Source organism: Oryctolagus cuniculus, chromosome 3 (genome assembly GCF_964237555.1).
Source record: "Oryctolagus cuniculus chromosome 3, mOryCun1.1, whole genome shotgun sequence".
In the NCBI taxonomy this organism is placed as follows: Eukaryota; Metazoa; Chordata; class Mammalia; order Lagomorpha; family Leporidae; genus Oryctolagus; species Oryctolagus cuniculus.
In genome coordinates, this window is record NC_091434.1 from 104864149 (window position 1) to 104890535 (window position 26387).

Here is a 26387-nt window from a genome sequence, read left to right on the forward strand (position 1 = left end):
AATGTGAAAATGTGGCTAATTTTAGATTTAAATTTAGGTGTGCAATACCCAAAAGCCCCACAGTTTTTACTATTCTTTACTTTCTTTTCTTCTAGTCAGACAAAAAACCCACCTAGTGAAAATCATAATGTTTGAAAACCTAGTTAGGAAAAAGAGTTTCTTGAATTATTTTTAAGATAAAGGCCATGACAGAATCTTCTGGAAATTTCTGAAAATCTCTCTTTGAGATTCATTAATTCCAAACTCAAGAATCACTGACATTGTGAAGGAAAGGTCGACTACCTCTTAGCAGTAAAAAGGTTGAGAGTTGCATCTCATTATACGTTTTCCATCCCTGGTACATGAGTCTTTCTCTGTGTGTGCATATGTGTATGCATACCTAATGCAATACCTTGAAAAATTGGAATATCTACATAAGTAATTGTATCTATATAGATATAAATATAGATCAATATTTACATATATGAGCCTGTACACATTCCTGTTTCTCTCTCCCCCACAAAACATAATGCTCATCAGATCTATAAAGCACATATGAAGATAGCTGCCCCTTTGCTAATATCTTAGAGAGGATCCTAGTGAGAAACAGATGGTGCACTCCATCTAGGAATAACTGAGGAGTCATTTATAATGATATGGTTAAGAAACAACAGAGGATAATGCAAGTCCATAGGGCATAGTAACATCAGGGAGCCAGTATTACTACCAACTCTAAAGAAGCTGCGGAAGAGACTCACCTGTCAACAGTTGTAACCTTTAATAGAGAAAGACAGCTATCCTGTGATGACCCAGAAGGGAGATTATAGGGTGAACAGGTATCCTGACCTCATTCTTTCTAGTCTTCTGGTTTCCCTCTCTTACATCCCATTGATCAAGCCAGTAGGAAACAGGAGGGCATAAGGACTCATTGTACTAGGGTGTGCTAAGTAGACTGAAGAAAGGCAAAAAGTGCATTCTGGGGAATAAATAGAAGAAATACAACCAGATAAAAAGATCTGCATATCTGTGAATTGTCAAAAGAAACTTACCAAATTTTGTGAAAATAATAAAGAACATACCAATGAAAATTCTAAATTATCTCTGATCCTTTTGGATTCTATTTAATGAAAACTTGCTGTTTCAAATTCTTTAAGTATACTGTGTCTTCATTCATGCTGATAAACAGTAGAGATATGTATTATCACTCCTATTTTTCATGGAAAAAACTACATTTTTTAGGTCTCAGAAATATATTCATACCACAGGTGGTATATTCAACATTCAACCTGAGTGAGTCCAAGGCTTTCTTTCTCATCATTACAGTTTAGCACTCTTGGCCTTGTGTATGAAGGTATTTCAAAACATTCATTGAAAAGTGCAATAGAAAGTTTATTTGGGTGCAAAAGATGTTGAAATCCATGCAAATGAGGAATCTTCAAAAAGTTAACGGGCAATCCATATTTTGGAAAAGAAACTATGCATGGATTTCCAAATTTTTTTGCAAGAAACTGAATATTTTTAAAATTTAATTTTTAAACAATTTTAAATATATTTTTATTTATTTATTTGAGAGACAGAGATAGAGGGAGAAACAGAGAGAAAGGTCTTCCATCCGCTGATTTACTCCCCAGATGGTGACAATAGCCGGAACTGAGCCCATCCAGAGCCAGGAGCTAGGAGCTTCCTCTGGGTTTCCCACGTGGGTAAACTTGAGTCATCTTCCACTGCTTACCCAGGCCATAAAAGAGAGATATATGGAAAGAGAAACAGCTGAGACTTGAACCAGTGCCCATATGGGGTGCCAGCACCAAAAGCAGAGAGTTAGCCCACTATGCCACAGCGCCAGCCCCTACAAATGTTTTTAAAGCAAATTTGCATAATGTTAATTCACAGAGAAAGGAAACAGAATTTGAGCCAAGACTGAGTTATGTCATTTAGTTTAAATCAAAGTTGTTTAGCATTTTCATCCTTCAGAGTATGAGCATAGTAGATATGGTTAGTGCCCCATCCAAATACCCTTTTATTAAAGATTCATTTTATTTATTTGAAAGGCAGAGTGATAGAGAAAGAAGGATTTTCCATCCACTGGTTCAATGCCCAAATGGCTTCAACAGCCTGGGCTAGGCCAGGCCCAAGCCAAGAGCCAGGAACTCTATCTGGGACTTCCACAAGGGTGCAAGGACTTGAGCCATCACCCACTGGTTCCATAGGCACATTATCAGAGAGTTGGATTGGAAGTGGAGCAACTGTATCCTACATTCATACTCTGATGTGGGATGCCAGTGTTATAGGCAGTGGCTTTATCCACTGCACCACACACAGTGACAGTCCTCCAACCAATATTCCTTAAACTCTACCATTTAAGGTGCTCTGTATAATTTCCAATGGACACTACCTACATCTGGATGTACAGAATGCTATGCTGTCCATTGTGTGACAAATCAAAAGTACCAGGGAACAAACACCCTTGAGAAGAGCCATCAATCACTGACTCTTAAAAGTTGATGTGGGGCTGGTGCAGGTAAATCCAGCACCTACAATGCAGGCATCCCATATGGGTGCTGGTTTGAGTCCTGGCTGCTCCTTCCAATCCAGCTCTCTGCTGTGGCCTGGGAAAGCAGTGGAAGATGGCCCAAGTCCTTGGACCCCTGCACCTACACGGGAGACCCAGAAGAAGCTCCTGGCTCCTGGCTTCAGATCGGCATAGCTCCAGCCATTGCGGCCACTTGGGGAGTAAACCAGCTGATGGAAGAACTTTATCTTCTCTCTCTCTCTCTCTCTCTCTCTCTCTCTCTCTCTCTCCCTCCCTCCATCTCCGCCTTTCTGTAACTCTGCCTTTAAAATAAAATAAATAAATCTTAAAAAAAGGAAAGTTGGCTGGCACCATGGCTCACTAGGCTAATCCTCCGCCTGCGGCGCCGGCACACCAGGTTCTAGTCCCGGTCGGGGCGCCGGATTCTGTCCCGGTTGCCCCTCTTCCAGTCCAGCTCTCTGCTGTGGCCAGGGAGTGCAGTGGAGGATGGCCCAAGTGCTTGGGCCCTGCACCCCATGGGAGACCAGGAGAAGCACCTGGCTTCTGGCTTTGGATCGGCACGGTGCGCCGGCTGCAGCAGCCATTGAGGGTGAACCAATGGAAAAGGAAGACCTTTCTTTCTGTCTCTCTCTCTCACTGTCTAACTCTTCCTGTAAAAAAAAAAAAAAAAAAAAAAAAAAAAAAAAAGGAAAGTTGATAGAAAACAACATCCCACTTCCCTTGCCATTCTGGTGGTTCATTTGTTCTTTCTTTGTTTCCAGGATTTATTGTTATTTATTTGAAAGAGTTACAGAGAGAGGTAGAGCCAGAGATAGAGAGAGGTCTTCTATTCCATTGGTTCACTCCCAAATGACCACAGTGTCCAGAGCTGAGCTGATCCAAAGCCAGGAGCTTCTTCTGGATCTCCCACATGATTGCAGGGGCCCAAGAACTTGGGCCGTCTTCTACTGCTTTCTCAGGCCGTAGCAGAGAGCTAGATTGGAAAAGGAGCAGCCGGGACTTGAACTGGCACCTATATGGTGCTGGTGCTGGGGCTTTAACCCATTGTACCACAGCACTGGCCCCTAATGCTGTCTATTTCTGAAGCATGTTCTGTCCATTTCTCCAGAGTCCTATGGAATATGATCCTCTTTCTCATTTGTTTTTCCTTTTTCAATTTTTGTTTATTTTCATTTCATTTGAAAGGCAGACAGACAGATAGACAAAGAGTGTCTATTTGTTTTTTCACTCCACAAATGCCTGCAACAATGTGACTGGGTCAAGCTGTAGACAGACTCCCAAAATTCAGTCTGGGTTTCCTACATGAGTGGCAGGGTCCCAAATATTTGGGTTATCACTTGCTGCCTCCCAGGGTGCACAACAGAAAGAAGCTCAATAAGAAGTAAGAGCTGGAACTGGGACCAGGCATTTCACTATGAGATACGAAAGTCCCAAGCAGCAACTTAATCACAGCACCAAATACCACCACCACACCACAGCTCCCGTTTCTCATTTCTGAGGGAGAGCTTAATAATACATTTCTTCTTGGCTTCATTCCCTCCCTGTATCATTTTCCCATGCCCTGGTGATGTTTCCTGCACATCTACTTGCCCTTGAATCTTCCTGGGACTTCCAGAGAATAAGAGAGTTTCTACCAGAAGTTTTCATAGCAGTTTTCCTAAGAAGCTCCTCAGGAAGGGATTCCAAAATGGGAGCACTTGCTGGCCAGCGACCCAAAGAAGGCACTGGTGGTAGGAGGTGCGTGTTTATAGTCCTTGACATCTGCAGCCTCCCGGTCCCTGAGACTCTCATCTGTGGTGAGTTGGGATGGAATAGAGGTAGGAGGGGTAGCACTGGCTCATGCAGTATGTGAAGTGTTGGAGAAATATGGCCGCAATCATAATTAAGGGAACACAAATTAGGTGGATGCCATTGATGCAATGAAGGCAGAAAAATGACTGTCTCAAGTCAGCTAAATACCAGTTAAGACACATGATGTAAAACCCAGACTATACCTATGGCTTGATTTAAAGAGACCCATATTTCCTGCATCTAAAGAGTAAAAACTCCTAGGCTTTGTGAAATCATTAAGAGCAAGAAACAGCAATCAAGATCTGTGAGGCAGGGGAAAGATGCTAAACGGACTGGAAAATAGGACAGTGAAGTCCAGGTTTTTCCTGAAATATTTGACTGACTTTGACTTCCTCTGTGTAAGTTCAACAGGAAAAGATGAAATCTGCAAAGCTGTGAGGAACGTGTACCTTGGCTGAGAATTTTTTTTTTTTCGAGCTAAGTTTCAGCCTCTTTACTTTAATGAGACATTGAATTATTCCAAGAAGCCAGTACTCTCTTCCGGAGCACAGCGTAGAACAGAGCATGCTGTTTTGCCACTTGAGATAAACAATTACTCTGAAAACTGAGACAGGCAATCAATTAAATAAATAAGATACTGTAGGCAAATAGCCATCTGTAAATGAAATGTGGTGGTGGCGGCAAAGATGTTAAATAAATGTGGAATTTAATCTGTAATTATGATCTGCAACTAATCTTCTAAGTACAGACTCAACCGTTCCAGGTGCTTTGATGGAATGGGAGGACTGGCCCGGAGGATTTGAATCGTTCCCAGAGAAAACAAGCAGGGGTGAGAAAGGAGCTGCAGAGCGCACTTCCCTAACGGAGGCGTGTTTCTCCTGGTGAGGGTTACCTGAGTCTGTGGGCGCTTCGCCTGGCATTGATATCCATGCCTGTCCACAAGGATGTCGTGGCCTTACGCACGGCAGTAAGGAAAATGCTGGTGAAGAAAGCAGTGTTTCCCTGATGGAATTATTAAGCAGCACCCTTTTCTTTTTCATAAACATCCTAGTGTGGGGAGCAAACCGGACTAGACTGAGTTACTGGAATTAAGACTTATTCTATGCATCTGCTCTCCCACAATGTGGCGTTGGGAGAGAAGTAAACAGCTTCCGCACAGCTGCCTCCAGTTCAACTGATAAACTGTAGGACTTGCTCCTGATTGGAGAGCAGCGTACTTGGCGTGTGGGCGGCCGAGTTGGGATTGGCGGAGGAGGACTATGGAGGAGGAGAGAGACGGCATGCACCAGGAACATCTATGGGGAACATCTAGCTGAAGGAACACCTGTGCAGCCCCCGAGAAGAGCCGGCCGGCGGTGTGCCGCTCCCCTGCGGAAGTGGGGAATGTGGCCAGGGGGAACTGCCCTTCCACGGAGGTGGAAGGGATAGTAGCCAACCCGGGAAGAACCAGCAGCAAACCCGGGGAGGGCCGAGCAGACGAAAGAACAGCGCAGGGTTTAGTGTCGCTCCTCCACGAAGAGGGGGAGCAGCATAATGGTGCCGTGACTCGGATAGGAAACTTAGGACGGATAGGAAACCTAGGAGGGAAGAAACGGGAAGAAGCAGGAAAATACCGGAGAGAGAGACTAGCGAAGAGCCTAGGGGAAAGCCGGACGAGAAAGGTGCCGGAAGAAGCTATTGAAAGCCTAGGCATAGACTCGGATATGGACTGTGGGAAAGAAGTTAGGATTGAAAGCGAAAGTGAAAGCTTTCATAGACTCGGATGCGGACTATGGCGGGGAAGCTAGGAGATTGAAAGCGAAAGTAAAACCTGGAGGAGGCTTGGACTCGGATACGGACTGTGGGAAAGAAGTTAGGATTTAAAGTGAAAGCAAGAAGAAACTTAGACTCAGATACGGACTGCAGGTTGAAAGTGAAAGTGCAACCTATAAGAAACTTAGACTTGGATACGGACTGTGGGGAGAGGCCAGGAGAAATGAGGGAGGAATATTGTTGGAAGAAAACTTAGGGAAACACACCGGGTAGAGAAAAATGTTAGGGAGGATGAAGCCGCGAGTGCAGGCCAAGCCATCTTGGAATTCTTCAAGTCACCCCGGGGAGCAAGAGGCGAAGATCTGGAACCAGAGGCAGAGACGTGGGTCGCCAGGATTCGCCAGGTTAGTCCGGGGAACTTGGACTGAATGCCGGTAGTGGCGGAAACATTCGCGGAAGCCGCCGCGTGCAGAGAGAGCACGGGGCGTGAGTAGATAGGAAACGCGGGGCTGGCGCAAGGCCGTGGTGCGGGCGCGAAGTGCGTGGAGCGCGCGAAGCCAAGCCGCGCAAAGCCGGGAAGCTGCGCAGATGAAAGAGGCACGGGCTGAAGCGGCTCAGCCGGGAAGCCGCCGAGAAGTAGCCTCGGGGCGGGCAGCGGGAAGCTGCGGGGATAAGAGAAATAGTTTAGAAATAAAATGAGAGAAATAAGAATGCTGGGAGATAGAAGTAAAATGGGAGAAATAGGAATGCCCGGAGATAGAGAAATAGAGAAATAGAAAGGCCTCCCCTCAACATGCCAATGAGAAAGCTTGGATTCGGTCTGCCTGATTAAGTGAGGCGATGAGCACCTGGGCGGCTAGCAGCTTATGCGCCGCAGGTCACCGAAGACAGGCACGAATTAACATCAGTAAGGCTTCCCCACAATGCAACAATTAGGAGGCTTGGATTCGGTCTGCCTGATTTAAGGCGGTAAGCACCAGCAAGCAGCTCGACCAAAGCATGAGCTGCAGGTCACCGAAGATAGGCACAAACCAACACTAATAAGTCTCCCCCACAATACGGCAATGAGAAGGCTTGGATTCGGTTTGCCTGATTGTTAGGGCTTGTAAGCCCCTGCAGGCAGAGCAGAGCATGCGCTGCAGGGCACCGAACACAGGCATGCATCAGCGCCTAAAAACCTCCTCACAACATGGCGAAGAGAGGACCCGGATTCGGTTTGCCTGATTGATAGGACTTGTAAGAACCTGTGGCAACTCTAGCAAGCAGAGCAGAGTGTGTGCCGTGGGGCACCGAAGACAGGCGCGTATCAACGCCAAAAATAAAAAGAAAGGGGGATCTGTGGGGAGCAAACCGGACTAGACTGAGTTACTGGAATTAAGACTTATTCTATGCATCTGCTCTCCCACAATGTGGCGTTGGGAGAGAAGTAAACAGCTTCCGCACAGCTGCCTCCAGTTCAACTGATAAACTGTAGGACTTGCTCCTGATTGGAGGAGAGCAGCGTACTTGGCGTGTGGGCGGCCGAGTTGGGATTGGCGGAGGAGGACTATGGAGGAGGAGAGAGACGGCATGCACCAGGAACATCTATGGGGAACATCTAGCTGAAGGAACACCTGTGCAGCCCCCGAGAAGAGCCGGCCGGCGGTGTGCCGCTCCCCTGCGGAAGTGGGGAATGTGGCCAGGGGGAACTGCCCTTCCACGGAGGTGGAAGGGATAGTAGCCAACCCGGGAAGAACCAGCAGCAAACCCGGGGAGGGCCGAGCAGACGAAAGAACAGCGCAGGGTCCTGTGTCGTTCCTCCACGAAGAGGGGGAGCGACATCCTAGTTTTGTTGATCATTTATATTGCCAGCCTGACTGTGTTCTATTCACAGTATTGCTCATTATCCCAAATGGGTGATCTACTCCCGACCTCAGTGTAGTGGGAAGTAGGTAGAATATAGACACAAAGGATCTGGGTTCAGGGCTCTGTTTGTATCTTACTAATTGTGTCAACTCTTATTTCTTTATCTGTGAAATTAGCACAGCAAGGTGGGGGTATTGTGAGGATGCAAAGTACTCTACCCATGTTGCATATTATTATTATTAATTAATAATAAATAATAATTATTATTATTAATTCCCAAAGTCAAAATTATGAGAAATCAAGATGACTCACTTAGGAGCCAAGTTTTGGGGTATGATCCAAAGTCTGACTTCAGGATTATGGTCATCAGGAGAATGTGCTTCATATTTCTGATTGCAGGGAATGAGATTGAACAAGACCCGGCCGCAGAGAGCTGCAGCCTATGCTGCATGTGCTTGGAGGCCATGCTTCCCAGGCCGCTCCCAGGCAACAGCGAGCACAGAGGATACAAAGACGAGCTCGTGCCAAAAGCAATGAGAGTGCTTTGAAGGCTGACCTTAGCTCCATGAATCTGACAGCCTCGCCAAACTTTCTTTAGAATGACATTGTAACCTGCAGTGCCCGCACCCAGGCTTCCTTCTTTCCTCTCTCTCCTTCACTCAGGGTCAAATTTGTTTCACAGCCTGACAGCTCTCTCAGCCTCTCTCAGCTCCCTCCCTCTTCTCTCACAGGCATTTGCCCTAATACATTTCTTGCATGTTTAGCCATATTTTAGCATGTGCTTCTTAATGGACCGAAACTAATACAAGAATAAAATATAATAAAGTTACAAGGATATCACTCATTCTCAAATATGCATACTGAGACATTGATATTGTGTCTCTCCCCCACCCCAAATGTAACTTGTTTATTTTTATATTTTTCTACTGAATACTGTATATGTAAGAATATAAGTGCCTCCTGGAAATTATTTTCCTCTTCCTTTCATTTAATTTAACTCTTCCCCACCTTTAGCGTCCAATTTAGGTGGTTCTCAAGGAAACCTCTCACAATTCCATAAACACTTGTTTTTCACATCTGCCATCTGCTTAGAGCATTTTTGTAATCCTAACTTAGCTCTGTTAAAATATATTGGCTGTATAATTTAAAAAAACTTGATGGAAAGAATATAGATAAAGATAATGCCAGGAGTTGTGCTTAAAAATATTTAAGAAGGGGCTAGCGTTGTGGTGTAGTTGGTTACACTGCCTCTTGTGATGTCAGCATTCCTTATGGGTGCTGGTTCAAGTCACGGCTGCTCCAGCTGCAATCCAACTCCCTGCTAATGCACCAGGGAAAGTAGCAGAAGATAGCCCAAGACCCTGATAGAGTTCCAGGCTTCCAACTTCAGACTGGCCCAGCCTTGGCCACTGTGATCATTTGGAGGAGTAAACCAACCTCTCCCTCTTTCTACCTTTCAAGTAAAAATGCAGAACATTTTTAAAAAATTAAGGGAATAGTTTTCAAACTCTTTAGCAAGCATTCAGTGCTATACAAGGTGCAAATTGCCTTTAGCCACTTATTAAGGTAGCTCTAGCAAGACCTCTCTGAGGATCATTTGCATGGCCATGGGTGAGTTTGTGGTATGAGAAATCAAATACATTCAATTTTTCTAGAAATATTTGGTACCCTGTCAAGTCTCTTCTACCTACCAAAGAGTCTCATTTGTTGTTGAATTTTAGAAGTTTATGCATAAAAAGTTAGAAGAAATCAAATTAGTGTGAAGGAGATTGGGGGATTGAATCTAGAATGGGGCCCAAGAACTTTAGTTTAAAAGAAAGATATTGATATGAGTTTTCATGATCTCTGGGACACTGTGCCCAAGGCTACCCATTTTTTCTACTAATCTGTAAGACCTTAAAGGATGGAATCCTATCAGATGGTACTAAGGGTCATAAAAAAGGGGTAAGCAGGCATGTACTGCTATATCCACTTGAGAGTCTCTGTCCTGTGGGACTGAGTGGCAACAACTCCATGTAGTAGACATAGATTCTTTGCGTGTGTCATTCTCTGCTTTTCTGTCCTTAGGCCTTAGAAGTGACCTGTCTGACCAAGCCACTGCACAGGGGGCACTAGTCCAGCAGGAAAATTCTGGACCATTTTTGCTTATTTCTTCCACCTCCTATTACAGTTTTCATTTCCCAGGGCCAGGTCCCCATTATGCATCTGCTCATCTGCTGCTGTCACTTTGTTGTTTACCCTATTTATCTCTAATCAGAATCTTCCAGAACATGCAGCCCCGTGGAATCAGGTGACTGTCCTAACATGATGGCACTTACTATTGAGTCCATGAAAGCCACATTTTTTGGGAACCTGGTGTGTAGCTTTTTCTATAAGAGGATGATATTTGATATTTGCCATTTGTTTCAAGTTACTCTAAATTTGCTCTGTATTCCACTTAGAAAATGTAAATATTCCATAAGTTTTACCTGTTCATCAGTGTTCCACAATTTCCTCACGGATCTGAGTAAAATCACAGTAGGACAGGACTCTCTTTTCCTGAGAGAATGTGTACCACCCTCCGTTAGTTAGAGTGCTCCTGGTATTGCAGTTAGATGCAGCCTGTTCTGTCCCCCAGCCTCCAAGCTCCAAGATCTTTAGATCTTGACCCAAAAGCCATAGAGTTTAAAGTGGTTTGAGTTGAGATGTATAATTCAAGGTGCCTTTCCATCTGGACATAGCCTGAATATACCAGGAGCATTTGAGTTTGGTGGTAGGGAAATCTAGGAGTGAATTTTCAAGCAATGTAGCATAATTTGTGATTAAGGTTATCGGTAATATCTAACCTTTAGTAAATGCCAGCTGCATAATGATGGCCGGTGTGCTTTCTATAGACAGCGCACTGCAGTCAGTTCAGCCAGGATATAAGATTCTATTTAATAGAACCCTAATGGGAAATGACCAGGATCTGCCTACAGAAGATTAAAAGTGACAATGCTAATTGACTGCGGAGGTGGCTACATGAAGAGGGGCCAGGAAAATCATTTAAGTCTAAATGAAATTGGACTGATTTGATATTTGAAAAAAGTATTACTTTCCTGCTGTGTTTGGCAGGGTGAATTAACTGCTTCACGTTTCTTAGAAAGGAGCCTTTGTGGAACAATGGGCTGCGGTTGGTTAAAAAACATCTTCCCTCGGCTAAAGGTTTCATTGATGCTGCAGTCACAGCGTTAAGGAATCGGTGAGCAGTGCCTAAGGGTCTGAGGATAGCGTAGGGTGGCCCATTCCTCATCCTCAGTGAGGACAGACACCAAAAAGAGAATGAGCTGCTGGGGAACGCTGTTCAATTCTTACTTTAGAAACAGTCCTCACATGTCCACTCCCCCCTCTTTAAATTTAGTAGAGGTACAATCTAAGGAAAATGTAAAGTCAATATTATCTCTTTTCTGCTTAGTTTAGCTGTGTTTAACGTTTTCTCTAATTCCTGTAAAATGAACAGATATGTGCAGCTTTCACATGTCACGCTCTTGCCGTGTGAGATACGCACAAGGTCTTCTCTCCCTACGCTATGGTCTCCTACGCCATCCTTCTGATCTCAGCTTGAATAGATTTATTTTTCAGGAACATGTTCCTGAGCCTCCAGGTCAAGTGACTGCACACTGATTTTGCTATGGTTAAGGTCCTGGGATCTAGAGATAAAGGGTCTGGATAAAAACTGGCTCAGTCATTACTTCTGTGACCTTTGGCAAGTCACTCATTCTCTCATGGCTTCAAGTTCTTCAGCTATTAAATGGAAATGACATTGAATGCAATTACTTTTTATGGTTGCTGTCAGAAATAAATATAATGATTTACTATTCTTATGACATGCTCCTGTCACAGGTACCCTGTGTACCTCTCCTTCACTGCTCTTTTCATATTTATACTTTTAGTACTAATTAGTACATATTAATGTGTACACGGTACCACATATACTGGTGTGATTACTTGAATCTGTCTCTTCCACTACGAGATAAGCCCCATAACATCAGGGGAGTTACCATTGAGTCAGCAAGGCCTACAGCAGTGCTTATGCACATTAGGCACTGATAAAATATTTGATTGAATAAATGAATGAATAGTGTTGCCGGTGGTGGCAGTTTACACTTATACCATGGGCAATGGCAATTTTATACCCATAACTTTGCACAGCAATTCATGCCATTGCCTTTTATCTCTTCCTAGGGTAATGCAGCTATTAGAATTGTCAAGCCACTTCTTTTTTAAAAGATTTTATTTATTTTATTTGAAAGAGATAATTAAAGAGAGAGAGAGGAGAGAGAGGGAGAGAAAAGAAGAGAGAGAGAGAGAGAGAGAGAGAGAGAGAGAGAGAATATCTTCTGTCTGCTACTTCTCTCCCCAAATGGCTGCAACTCTCAGAGCCAGGCCAGGCTGAAGCAGGAAGCCTGGAACTCCATCAGGGTCTCCCAGATTGGTGCAGGGGCCCAAGCACTTGAACCATCATCCACTGCTTTTCCAGATGCATTAACAGAAAGCTGTCTCTAAGGTGGTGCAACCGAGACTCAAACTGGCACTCATATGTAATGCCAGCATCACTGGGCAGTGGCTAAACCTGCTGCTCCACAATATAGTCTCTCCATAACATTTTTAGTGTGCAAAACTGAAAGTCTGTATGTGTTAATCAATAATTCTTCATTTCCCCACTCCCCAGGACCTAATAACTACCATTTCTGCTTTTGTGAATTTGACTATCTTAGGAATTTCATATAAATGCAGTTAAACAATATTTGTCTTTTTTGTAACTGACTTGTTTCACTTATCATCAAGGTTAGTCTGTATCATAGCACATGACATGATTTCTTTAATTTTTTAAGGTTGAATAACAGCGTTGGAGTACAGACCACACTTTCTTTATCCATTCATCCATCGATAAATTCTTAGATTGCTTCCACCTCTTGGCTACTGTGGATAATGCTGTCCCTGAAGATGATATAGAAATAATTCCTCATTTTTAAAGTGTCAATTTCCTCTTGAATCTTCTTGTTTTGTTTAATTCCCCTTCTGTTTTTCCTTTTTCCCTGTTTCTTTCCTTTGTCCATATATTACGGTTGTTGTCTGTGGTTGTGTACAATAGGAGCTTAGTTGGCCCTACTGGGATTGGAGTTGTTACTGAAATTGGATTTTAACAAAGATTGAAACAATACGATGTTCAGACATTTCAGATTTTGAATTGAAGCTTTTTTGTTTTTAGTTCAAGGATGCTTAACAAGTACAGTCTGTACAAATATTCCAAAATCTAAGAAAAACAAAATCTGAAACACTTCTGGTTCCAAGCATTTCAGACAGTTTGAATGCAAATTTAAATATATAGTAAATCATTTGAATAAAAATTATATCAAGATACATACACATGTACACACACGAAGGGACTTCAATAGGCTTGTTGAACACTTCTACTTAGAGTAGGGCTAACTATTTGATCATTAAGTATACTGAAAATAGATCATTGTAAACATTAAGATTGGGAATCTAAGAGAGAGGGGGAGGAAGGTTTGGAGTGTGAGCAAGAGGGAGGGAACAGGGTGATGTGCCACTAAGTTCCTAAATCTGTATATATTAAATATATAAAACTTGTATAACAAATTAAAAATTGAAAAAAGTTTGTAGAAAAATGCATTAAGCAATAAGTTGATTTTGGTGTAAAAACTTTCTTGAAACCCAAGCATAATTCCCTCAGAATACATATTTTCAACAAATGTTCCAAAGACTGCTCAGGTATATATAAGTACACGCACACACACACACTCACACACATACACACACACAAAGAATCTTCAAAATATTTGCGGATTTTACATATCATGAAAGTGGTGAGTAGGGGCTTCAAAAATTTGCCAAACTACTGCTTATGAGTGGTGTAAGGTATGGGCCCATGTTGTCTGAGAGTAATAATTCTCAACCATGATATGCCACTGGGTGAAAGTGTTCTAAGTGACTTGTTACTGATAAGCACCCCAGAGATACAGGATGCAGGGGGCCCTTACCCAGGTCTCACAGGATTGGAAGTTGTGGCCTGGCCACTGCCAGCCTGAAGCAGAGGCCTGCAGACAGGGCCCTCCAGGATCCTGTGGGGACGGCAAATCATCCCAGGGATTGGAAAGCCAATAGCCACAGTTCTGCAATTGCAGGAGACAGAGGAGACTATCGCCAGTTCCCATGGGGCATGCAACGATGATGCGGGGGCTTGTACCCCGGTACCCAGCACTCTGCCTAAGAACTTCAGGAGAGTCCTCTGGGCTTGTTTATGGACAGATGGTGTGCCAAGCCCCAAGAAAAAGAGGAATTTATTTAGCTGACCCACAAAGTGGGAAAGTATGACTCTGGGGCTTGTACCCAACAATCCAGCAGCTGCAGGATACAAAAGGGCCTGGTTCTTGCCCTGCAAAGCATCGTGACTCCAGCTGTTGGGACGTCTGATAGCAGAGGGACTCCTTGCTGCCCCATTAGATTGAACGGAATTTAGCGGTGGCTGTACTGCTGTGTCTCAGATCCAGGGCGTTGGGGTTGGAGATGAGGGAATGTGTGTTCCTCTTTTGAATGCCAATTTCCTAGACTGGATTTGAAAGCCAGCGAGGATGTGGAATTCCCCTGTAGCAGGGCCGCCAGTTGGTGGTGAGTGAAGGGGTTTCTGAGTTTACTGCTTAGCTTAGCTTTTCCTAGCAACATCCCCCTGCAGAGAGTCAGGGTAGGAGCTGTGGCCGGCCCTGCACCTCTCTCTGTGATGGCTTATGGAGTCTCTTGCTGTTTACAGTTCTGTTACTCCTTTAGTGAAAATTTTTCCCGAGTCAGTGTCTGGAAATGTGGTACTTTCTTTGTGGCTCTGGTTCTTCTCTGTGCCAGAAAGGAATACAGGACCTCTCTCTTCAGCCCCCATGAGTCAGACACAGTTTTAATTCTGATGAAGTCCAGTTAATGTTTGCTATTCTTGTTGTTGTATGGATCATGCATTACGTGCTCTAAGTGATCCCTTTGTCCTCTATTAAACTGTAAGATATTTCTTTTACATTTCTGAAAGATTCAATATTTAATACTCTAACTTTGTTTTTTTTTTATTTTCAAAGGTTGTTTGAGGTATTGTGTATATTTTCCATATTCATGTAAATTTTAGAATTATCTTTTTTTACTTTGAATCAATTTTTTTCTGTTTACTTATAGAGAGTAGATTTGTGTGAACTATAGTCTCCCCACTATGCCATATAACAACAAGAATGTATTACTTTGATTTGACTCTGATTTGTTCCCCGTTAACCAAATCCCCAACCTCTAATAATTACTCTTCTGTGTTCTGATGGGTTTTTTGGCTGCCATGTGTGAGAGAGAATATGCAGTGTTTGTCTCTCTGTTTCTGACATATTTCACTTAACATTATATCCTCCAACTCAATCCATTTTTGCTGCAAAGGATAAGATTTTATTTTTCATGGTTGAATAATATTCCATTTTATATCTATATCACTTCTTAAAGTTTTTTATTTTAATTTTTAATTAGTTTTTAACATATTTAATGTGATTTGTAGGTACAATTAGAATACCATTATATTCTCTTCCTCCCTCTCTACCTCTTTCCCACTCTTTCACTCCCACCCAACTTCTTTCTCCCTTTTTTTTTTTTTGGTTTTTGAGATAACGTATTTTAAATTTATGTTATAGTAAAAAGGATTAATACCTCACCAAATAAGAAGTGTAACAAGTAAATAGCAAAAAGATCCTAGTTTAGTGAGAATATACACAATGCTTATAAAGAATAATTGAATGGAAAAATGTCCATTTCACCTATATATAGTAAATTTTAAAATAATCACAGATCATTAAAACTGTAGTAGTATAACATTCTTAACCATTGGTTTGACATAGGTATGAAACCAAGTTTTACAAAACTGTATTTGCAACAATACTAATATATACAGACATTTCTTTCTTTTTCTTTTTTTTTCAAGTTTGGTCTGTTTTTTTAAATTTTAGCTCCCACAACTAAGGGAGAACGTGTGGTATTTCTCTCTGGCTCTGGCTTATTTCACTCAAAATGATGTCATACAGTTGCATCCATTTTGTTGCAAATGGTAGAATTTCATTTTTATAGCTGAGCAATATTTCATTTTATATATAAATATATATATATACACCTCATTTTCTTTATTCATTCATCTGATGGTGGACACTTTGGTTGATTTGGTGCTGCTATAAACATGGTAGTCCAGGTATCTCTTTGATACCTTGTGTTCAAGGCTTTTGGGCATATACCCATTAGTGGGATTGCTGATTCACATAGCAAGTCTATTTCTAGTTTCTTAAGAAATCACCACATAGTTTTCCACAGTGGCTGCATTCCCACCAGCAATGTATAAAAGCTCCCTTTGTCCACATCCTCACCAGCATTTGTTATACTGTGTGTTTTTTGGATATTAATCATTCTGATAGAGGTGAGGTGATATCTCATTGTTGTTTTGATTTGTATTTCCTTGATAGCTAGTGATGTTGAGCATTTTTCATGTAATTATGGGCCATTTGTATTTCTTCTTTTGAGAATTATTGACATCCTTCGCTCGTTTTTATCAACTAGATTGGTTGGTTTTTTTATTGTTGATTTTTTAATTTGCTGATATATTCAAGATATTAATCCTTTTTCAGATAAGTGGTTTGCAAATATTTTTCCCATTCTGTTGGATTTCTCTTCACTTCATTGATCATTTCCCTTGCTATGCAAAAGCTTCAGAGTTTTAAATCGTCCCATTTGTTTAATTTTTATTTTATTGCTTGTGCTTTGTGGGGTCTTGTCCAAGAAGTTGTTCTCCACACCATTGTCTTGGAGTGTTTCACCTACATTTTCTTCCAACAACATCATAGTCTCAGGTCTTTTTTTAAAGACTTATTTATTTATTTGAGACAGAGTTACAGAGACAAGGAGATACACAAAGGGAGAGGTCTTCTGGTTCACCCCCGAAATGGCTGCAACAGCCAGAGCTGGGTTGATCTGAAGCCAGGGGCCAGGCACTTTTTCCATATCTCCCATGTGGATGCAGGAGCCCAAGCACCTGGGCCATCTTCCATTGCTTTCCCAGTCCATTAGCAAGGAGCTTGATCAGAAGTAGAGCAGCTGGGCTTCAAACTGGTACCCACATGGGAAGCTGGCCCACAAGTCGAGTCTACCTACTACACCACAGCACTGGCCCCTGTCTCAGGTCTTAAATTTAGGTCTTTTGATCTATCTTGAGTTAATTTTTATATACAGTGAGGGGCAGTTTAATTCTCTGTGTGTGTATCCAATTTTGCCAGCATCAGTTGTTGAAGAGATTATTCTTACTCCACTTTGTGGGTTGAGCACTTTTGTCAAAAATCTCTTGGCTGTATGCATGTGGATTAGTTTCTGGGCTCTCTATTCTCTTCCATGTATCCATTTTTATGCCACTACCATGGTGTTTTAATTACATTAGCTTTGTAGTGTGCTTTGAAGTCAGGTATTAGTATAGCTCCAGCTTGATTTTCCTCTCAGACATACTTTGGCTACTCAGGTTCTTTTGTGATCCCATATAAATGTTAGGATTGTGTTTTCTAATTCTGTAAGGAATGTCATAGGTATTTCGATAGGGAGTGCATTAAATCTGTGCAGTATAGACATTTTAATGATACTAAATCTTCTGATCCATGAGCAAGACATATCTTTCCATTTTTTTGTATCCTTGATGATTCCTTTCATCAATTTTCGATAATTTTCATTGTAGAGATCTTTCACGTCTTTGGTTAAATTTACTCCTACATATTTGATTTTTTTGGTGGATACTGTGAATGGAATTTCTTTCTTAATTTTTCTTTCTGTGAATTCATCATTAGCATACAGAAAACAACTGTTTTTGTATGTTAATTTGTAACCTGCAACTTTACTAAACTGGTTTATCATATCTAATAGCTTTTTGGTGGAGTGTTTAGGTTTTGCCATGTATGACATTATGTCACCTGCAAATGTAGATAATTCAACTTCCTCTTTTCCAATTTTGATGCCCTTTATTTTCTTTCTCCTACCTAATTGCTCTTGCTAAAACTTCTAGTACTATATTGAATAAGACTGGTGAAAATGGACATCCTTGTCCTGTTCCAGGTCTGAAGGGAAATGCTTTCAGTTTTTCCGCATTGAGTATGATATTGGCTGGTGATTTGTGATATATAGGCTTTATAATTTTGAGGAATATTCCTTCTATATCTGATTTGTAAAGGATCTTTTCATGAAGAGATATTGAATCTTATCAAATGTTTTCTCTGCATCTATTAAGATGACCATACAGCTTTTGTTCATTCTATTGATGTGATTAATGATGTTTATTGATTTGTGAATGTTGAACCATCCTTGCATTTCTGGGATAAATCCCACTTGATCATGATGTATAATGTTTTTGATGGAGTTTTAGATTTGATTTACTAGTATTTTGTTGAGAATCTTTGCATCTATGTTTATTAAGGTTATAGATATGTAGTATTCTTTTTCTTTTTATGTAGTATCTGATTTTGGTATCAAAGTAATGCTGGCCTCAAAAATAGAGCTTAACAGTGATAATGGACACCATGTTTGATTCTGTATCTTAGATATTGTGACTCCTTTACTGCAATGAACATGGTGGATTGGGTATCTATCTGATGCAATGATTTCATGTCTCTAGAATATACATCCAGTAGTGGAATAGTTGGGTCATGACAGATCTTTTCTAATTTGCAAAGTAATTTTCATGCTGCTTTCCACAGTGGCTGTACCAATTTACATTCTCATCAACACTGTCTAAGAACTCTTCTTTATCCACATCATGTGTTATTTTCTGTCTTTTTAATGGTAGCCATTCTAACAGTAGTGAGGTGAAATCTCATTGTGAATTTGATTTACATTTCTTTGATGTCTAGCGATACTGAACATTATCTCATACTTAATGAGCATTTTTATTTCTTCTTTTGAGCACTATCTATTTAAATGCTTTGCCAATTTCTCAACTGGATTTTTATTTTGTTTTGAGTTCCTTATATATTGTGTATATTAATTATTTGTAAGATATTTAGCTTGTTAATTCATATAAAATTACTTTTGGGCTTTTGATTTAGATTAATTAAATCTATGGGTTGGTTGAAGAAAAAAGTGTTTATATGTTGTGTTTTCTAATGAACAAATATAGTGAATATCTCTGTATCACTGGATTTTAATTTCTCTTAGTAGTGATTTGAAGTTTTTAGTTTAGGATTTTATTATATATCTTTTGTTAAGCTTATTTTAATTTTTTTTTTTTTTTTGGTTTTGATGTGAGTAGAAAAATTCACTAATGAAACTGTCTGGGACGGATTTTCTTATGGGAAATATCTATTTTCAAATTGGATTATTTAAACTAATGACTAGTCTTTTTTTTTAATCTCTTCCTTCATGTGTCAATTTTAGTAAGTTGCATCTATAAAGATTATTGGCTGTAGCATTATACAAGATTTTTTGGTTAATTGGATAATTTTTTGTAGTATTCTCTTATTACCTTTAAATATCTAAAGATTTAGTAATAATACCCTTTCATTCCTTTTGCTAATAATTGAGCTCTTTTGGAAGACCTAAGTAATTTGGAGCAGGCATTTGGCATAGTGGTTAAGATGCTCTTGGACCACACTGGAGTGTTCTCAGTGATTGGAGTGCCTGAGTCCTGGCTGTGCTCCTGATTCCAGCTTCCCATTAATGCTCATCCTGGAGGCAGCAGGTGATCACTCAAGGTGATCATTGCCACCCTGTGGGGAATCCACATTGACTTCTCAGCTCCCATCTCTGCCCTTGCTCAGCCCTAGCATTGCAGGCATTGTGGGGAATGAACTAGCAGACAAGAGTTGTTGCTCTCTGCTTTTCTTTTCTTTTTTTTTTTTTACCTCTCAAATAAATAAAATTTAAAAGCATAACTTTTCATTCTTTATCACTCTTTCCAGAGATTATAATTTGCAATAGCTTTTTAAAAAATCTTTTGATTTGTTATCTTTATTTACATTTCAACTTTTATTTTTACTTTCATTTACTTACTTTATCTGTAATTTTATTTTTTTATGAGACCATTTTTAGCTTTTACCCTGTAAAGGTATCCATTTTCTTTTCAGAACTTTTTTCCCAATATCTGCTAGATATTGACATGTTTCATTTTTGTTCACATTCAGTTTCTTTTTTGACCTATGAATTATGTAAAAGAGCATTGTTTAATTAATTGTTTAATTAATATTTAAGGATTTTCCATATGTATTTTTGTTGTTGACATCACCTTTAATGTAATTGTTACCAGAGAACGTACTGTCTATAATTTCAACCTTTTAAAGGGCCTTTGAGACTTGTTTTATGAACCAGCATATTGTCTATTTTAATTATTGTTCTATGTGTACTTGGAAATAACATCTATTCTCCAGTTGCTAGATTCAATATTCTATGCATATCAATTAGGTCATATTGGTTTTGTTCAAAGGTTCTGTATTCTTATTTCAGTCAATTACTGAAAGAAAGGTGTTGCTATCTCCAGCCATGATTACTGTTTTATCTAGCTGTCCCATTAATTGCCTGTTTTTGCTTAACGTATTTTGGAACTCTGTTATTATGTACAAGCGTATTTATAATTATGTGCTCTTGGTTAATTAGCCCTCTAACCTTATGAAATATTCTCCTTTTTTCTGATAATATGCCTCATTTTAATGTTTACCTTATTTTATTCCTACTAGGCTTATTGTACTTAATATTTGACTGGTATAACTCTTTTTCCCATCCTTTTACATTTCATTTCTCTTCTCTGTATCTTTATAATTCAAATGAATATTTTTCTAGACAGCAAATAGTTAGGTGTTGTTCTTTTATTCTTCCCTGAGAATATCTGCCTTATAGTTGGTGTGTGCAGCCCATGTATCATATTGGAATTTACGTTCACTTTGTTCCATCTGCTTTTTGTTTCTCTATTCCTTTTTTCTGATTCACCTTGTGTTATATGATTATTTTAGCATTCTGTTTTAATTCTCTTATTATCTTTTTAAGTTCATTGTAATATGCATCCTAATTTATTTTAATCTGCTTAGAGCTAATATTTTTACATTAAAAAGATTAATAAAAAACAAAGAAGTCTTTTTATGTCATGCATATTTCTCCCTTGTCTTGCACTTCTTATTTTCTACAGAACTGAATTTCTATCTGATGTTAGGGAGGTGCTATTTCAGCTTTGCCTTTCTTGCTAGGATATGTTCCTTACTAAAGAGTGGGTGACACTTGAGTTGTGTGGCCTTTACAAGGTTTGCTTATCTGTGGTCTCCCTACCCAAGTAGGCCAAAACTCTAATAATCTCTCTATCCTATGCAACTTTTGGTATTTCTATCCAGTTTTTATCCTCCAGTCATTCTCTACTTAACCTTGTCAGGTTGCTGCTTTGTGCATGAATATTCCAGCCATTGCTGAGAGCCACTCTGAATGCCCATGTAGATGTTTGCATTTCTTACAGGCATTTTCTGGTGACATAGCCCACAATTCCAGGTGAGCTTCGGCCGTCCTGATCCCCCATCTCTATATTTTCAATGCAGATTCTCCACAGCTCTGCCTGGCTTTTACCTTCTCCATTGTGATAGAATCCATAAATAAATGTGAGGCAAGACTCAAGCGTTTGTGTTCTGCCTGCTGTGCTTGCTGATCAATGAATATCTAACTGCTTTATGTATTTTATCCAGTTTTGTAGTAGAAGAGTGAGTCCAGTACTACAAACTTATTCCACCATGGCTGGACACAAACTTTCCTGTCACTTGCTACGTTAAGATGAAGCAATATGGATTGAAATTTATTCATATAACAAAGTCACTTTCATATTCTTAGAATTTCAGAGTGATTATTGGGTGCAAATGATCAGAAATCAGATAACATTGCAAATGGAATAGCGCTTTGATTAACCACAGACATACTTTTGAGAGTGTGCCCTGCATGTGAATATCAGCTCTCCTGTGGGTTATGAAAAAGGGAGGCATTTCTGAGAGACAGCCAGTGAATTGCTGTGTTATTGTGCTTTCCTAGAACATACTCTAAGTTATCTGTAGTTATGTGAGAGATAAGCTGACCAACCTTCTCTTACATACCACCTGTCATGGTTCTAACATTTCCACTGCAGTTGCTTATTTTGAGTTCTGTGGATTGTTTCAGGTATTAAATATGCACTAAGTGCAAGTTGGGAGGCAAGTTAGCATTGTTAGTATTTAATTTATTACACATTGGAGAAGCTGATTTCTACAGGGACCAATAAATGAGGTATCTCAAAGTCTGAATCTCAAGACTACTCTAGTGTGCGGTTTGTTCTTACAGGCCTCATTATGTTGCAGCGTGAACATCTTCTCCTCCTATCTCTCCTCTATTTAAGCTTAGTGGAATATTAATCCTGATTTTTCTTGGATCTGTTGCCTTACAGTTGATTTCAGTGTCATTTACTTATCCCCTGGGAAGGGATTTGTTCATAGTGATACTAGATGATTTGCTCATTCAATGACTATTATTATAAGATGACTATCTCCTGGCCTCCCTATCCAATTATACAAAGGCAAGGTCATTTCTCTTTTGGAACTTGTAGTCTTTCAGAATCCTGATAGCTCAGAAAATGTATCACCATGGATGTGTATTAAGTTGGAAGCTAGATAGGAATACTCAGCTGGAATTTCTTCACCAAGGAATCTGCAACAAACTTACAATTTAATACCTTCCCAAGGTGTGTGTTTCCTCAGTGAACCAATGTAGAAGCAAACACCTTACAGTATTTGAGGTGAGTGAAGATCCTCTGAGTGTGGTTTTGTTCTAATTAACCACTAAGATCCACACATTTGGGAGAGCTTCTGTCCTGACTGCAGTATAGATTGCTTTTTGGTGACATAACCCATGTTCTCAAAACCCTGAGGCAAGCCCACCAAAATGAACATTTTGCTTCCTGTGGATATACTCCAGTGGGTACCCTGCTCCCTTGGTACTCTGTCTGAATTCAGTGATTTGGAATTTACCAAAATTGAAAAAAATCCCGAACATGTTATATCTTTACCATGCTGGTTAGAATTTATCTCTGTATTTTAAAAATTCAAGTTATTTGATGTATGTATGCGCATTTATGCCAAAGAAATCTTAAAATAAAATATATTTATTTCACCAGGAAGGAGGGAGGGAGGGAGAGAGGGAAGGAGGGAGGGAGAGAGAGAGAGAGAGAGACAGAGAGAGAGAGAATGATCTTCCATCTGACTGTCTACTTTTCAAATAGCTGTAATTGCCAGAGCTTGGCCGGGCTAAAGCCAAGAGCCCAGAACTCCATACAGGTCTCCTACATGGGTGGCAAACATTCAAGTACTTAAGCCATTATCTGCTTCCTTTGCCATGAGCATTAGGAAGAAGCGGGATCAGAATTAGGGTAGCAAGGGTTTGAATCAGCACTCCAATATGGAATGGTGGCTTTGCAAGTGGTGGCTTGACTTTACCACAACACCTGCCCCACCAAAGTATCCTTGTGCTACTTCAAGCTATATAACAATTTCTAACCTTTTAAAAACAACTCTCAGAAATGAGATACTTCATGAGTAAAATGTGCAAATTATATACATTTGTCAAAATAAGGACTCAAAATATTTAACCATTTTGAGATAAATCCATCAAAATTATACTTGTAGTAGTAAGTGCAGTGTCATGTTTACTTCATTATACACAGGTGTCATGTTGTTTTATGCTGGAGTATATAATAAGACCAGATGTCCATCAGACTGTTCAGCTGTTAGTGTTTCTGTTGCCTTTATCTTTTTAAATTTTCATTTTTTCATCTACTTGAAGGACAGAGTGACAGAGAGACAGAGAGACAGACATATATAGAAAGACTTTCTATCCACTGGTTCACTTGCCAAATGCCAACAACAGCCGAGACTGGAGTAGGCTGAAGCCAGGAGCCTGGAACTTCATCCAGATTTCCCATGTGGGTAACAGGGACAAAAGTGCTTGATCTGTCACCTGCTGCCTCTCAAGATGCACTAGCGTGAAACTGGATCTGAACTGGAGTAGACAGGACTCAAACTGGTGCTCTAATATGGGATTTGTGACTGAACTTACCACACCATAGCATCCATTCTTCTGTAGCTTTCCTTTCTTTTCCTTGTTTTTTTTTTTTAAGATTTATTCATTTATTCGAAAGACAGAGTTAGAGAAGCAGAGAGAGAGAGAGAGAGAGAGAGAAAGTCTTCCATCTATTGGTTCACTCCCCAAATGGCCGCAATGGCAGGAGCTGGACCAATCTGAAGCCAGGTGCTTCTTCTGGGTCTCCCACACAGGTGCAGGGACCAAAGGATTTGGGCCATCTTCTATGTTTTTCCACGTCATAGCAGAGAGCTGGATCAGAAGTAGAGCACCCAGTACTCGAACTGGAGCCCATATGGAATGCTTGCATCACAGGCAGCGGCTTTACCTACTAAATCACAGTGCTGGCTCCCTTCTGCAGCTTTTCTAATACTTTCCTTGTTTTTCATCTGTAAACATGTCAGTTTCTGGAAGTTCCTCCTGATCCTCTACTTGTTAATAATCTCTCTGGATTAATTTGACAATGATGCTAGTTTGCTAAGGGCAAAGATAAGCAAGCTTATTGAATAAATATTTTTGATTTTATGATATATGAACAAGAGAATAATGAAAGTGCATGAGTTTGTGACAGATTTTTTGTTGTAGAACATAACATTTAAAATACTTGTCTTGGTAAAACATGTCTGTCTTCTGAAGTTTTGCTATAACACTGGTTTCTAGCGCATATTTATATATACTATATATAAATGTAATTCATATTTTTATATGTACAGAGGTTATAACTATTTGGACATTGTCATATATCTAAATGAAAGAAAATAAAACTAAAGTCACATTTCTTGAGAAAAACATTACTTTTCATATCTAGTAATAAGAGTGTCAAAAGAATTAAAGGAAAGTACACCAGAGGTTATTATTCCGTGCTAAGATTGGCATCCTTATTATACACATTTAAAAATCCACTTCAGACTGTGTTTTAGACTTTAGAGAATATCCATAATGTTCATAAAATATTTTTTTCTTTTTTATATACTAAATATGATTATGGGAGATCGATTACCGTATTTAGTGGGAAACCAAACCTTGTAACAATTATAGCTTTAATGGGTATCTTAATTGTCATATTTTACTACATGCAACTTATCTTGGGGAATGTTTAAAAGTCCCTACCCCAAGGTAAGAAAAGTACAGAGAAATCAACTGAATATTATTCCCTGTAAAGTTGGTGATCTGATCACCAAACCAATCTGTAGAGATAAAACCCAAACCTCAAAACATTTGGTAAATTTGAGTCACTAGCAGAACTCTACATAGCATCAACTGAAACCCCAAAAAATGTTGAATGCTCATGTAATTACTTTTATCATCAACCAGACCTGAAGGTGGCAAGTGAATCTTTTGTACAGTGTAATTTTTGCTATTAAATGACACTTTAATGGTTTTTCCAGCTCCTATTACTGGTAGTAGTCATTCAGCTGATGGCCTATATATGTTTACTGTCACAGCTTATATCAGCAAAATTCTTTGGGGTTTTTCTCTTGGACTCCTGAACCATCATGCTGAAAGCATCTTAGAGTTTGCATAGCGCCTGGGAAGATCTGTAGCTAATGGCTGACAGGAAACAGGGAACTAAAGTTTGACACTTTGGGGTCAGTGTTGTGGCGTAGCATGTTAAGCTGCCAAAAGCAATGCCAACAACCCGTAGAGGTGCCAATTCAGGTCCCAGCTGCTCCACTTCTGATCCAGCTCCTCTGCTAATGCTCCTGAGAAAGAAATGGAAGATGGCCCCAGTCCCTGGGTGCTGGATGAAGCTCCTGGTTCTAGTTCTCACTTGGGAGACTCAAATGAAACTCCTGACTCTTGGTTTCAACCTGGACCAGCCATGGCCATTTCAGCCATTTGAAGAATGAATCAGCATATGGATGATCTCTCTCTCTCTCTCTCTGGCACCCACATATGCACACTGACTCTGTAGCTCTGCCTTTCAAATAAAATAAATAAATCTTAAAAAAATAATATCTGACACTTTGTCTCATAGGGGAAAATAGATGCTTCAATCTTTTTAGAAAAAGATTTATTTATTTATTTGAAAGGCAGAATTACAGAGAGGGAGAGGCAAAGGGAGAAATAGAGAGATAGAAAGTGAAAGACATAGCTACTATCCACTGGTTTACTCCCCAAATGGCTGCAATGGCCAGGGCTGGGCCAGATAGAAGCCAGTAGTCAGGAGCCTCCTCCAGGTCTCCCACGTGGGGGCCCAAGGCCTAGGGTCATCCTCCGCTGCTTTCCCAGGTGCAATAACAGGGGCTGGATCTGAAGTGGAACAGCCAGGACTCAAAACAACACCCATATGAGACACTGGTGCTGCATGAGGTGGTTTTACTCACTATGTCACACTATGTACTCT